Source organism: Suricata suricatta, chromosome 11, assembly GCF_006229205.1.
Source record: "Suricata suricatta isolate VVHF042 chromosome 11, meerkat_22Aug2017_6uvM2_HiC, whole genome shotgun sequence".
NCBI classification, from domain to species: Eukaryota; Metazoa; Chordata; class Mammalia; order Carnivora; family Herpestidae; genus Suricata; species Suricata suricatta.
In genome coordinates, this window is record NC_043710.1 from 4,260,532 (window position 1) to 4,261,733 (window position 1,202).

The following is a 1,202-nucleotide window of genomic DNA, read 5'->3' on the forward strand; positions in this document are numbered from 1 at the left end:
ACAGAGCTAGACTGCCCTAGACTATAAGCTCCTTGAGAGGGAGGCTTATGTCTTTATCTTTGTAACTTCAGCCCTAGCAATAAAAATTGTCCCGATTTTACCAAAGAGGATATTAAAACAGCCACAGACGTTGATTTTAGAGGAAGATGGGCACAGAGCTACATATAGTTGGTTATTTGGGTATATTTTCTCTTGTGAAATGAACATAGATACTGCACCTCTCACGTTAGAGCTTAGCTAATCTGGAGAAATTAAAGCAAACACAAAGCAAAAGCATCTTGCCTTCATAAACACTCCCAACTGGCCTGGGTCTCAGCAAACTTGTCTTCGCAGGGTGAGTTCTACACAACTTGAAACTATGAGGTTGAATTGGAGATGAGGGCGGTGCGGGCTCAAAACTGCATTTCAGGTGCTTCCAGAGCTCAGCGGGCAGCTGATCTGGTCTTTGCACACCCTCAGCTTTCCCTGTCTGGTTTAGTTTCTTAACCCAGGACCCCAGGACAAGTTACAAAACAGTCTGAAAATAAAGCCTTTTGTTTATTCTCACTGAGATCATCCTTCACAGACAGGCTTTCTTTGGACTGGAGGGGACCTGAGAGAGTTTTACACGGATTGGGATTCGCCCACAACCAGTAATTTGCAAAGACTGCTTCCCAAGTGAGGTCAAGTCCGATTCATTTTCCTTTACACTCTATTTTGTCCCATTGTTATCCTGCGTCTTACAATTAGAAATTTGTGAGTCTCAGTTTCTGCGACTGTAAAATGGGGACATGGTGCCGTCGCCGACTTAAATCAATGAACGTGCAGGTAACCCACTGAACCAAGCGCGGGGCTTGGCACGCTGTAAGCCTGCATCCCCACTCTGTGGACCCCCAGCGCCCCCCACCAGGGGCTGGACCAAGTGTGAGGAGGAGGGAGGAGCGCTGGGGTCACCCCTAGGGCTCGGGGCCCTGCGCATGGTCGGGGTACGTCGGACCTTCCCTTGCCCCAGCCCGGCACCCACAGCCGGCAGCCGAGGCCAAGCACCACCACTTCCACCCGACACCCGTCCGAAATACCCGCTTCCAGCCGCTCCGGCTTCGAGGACTGCGGAGACCGAGCCGCCCCGCGGAGGTCGGGGTGACGGGCAGCCACGCCCCTCGCTTCCGGCTCGCTTCCGGCTGCGCCTGGCACCGCCGGTGGCACCGCCCGGCCGCTCTGGG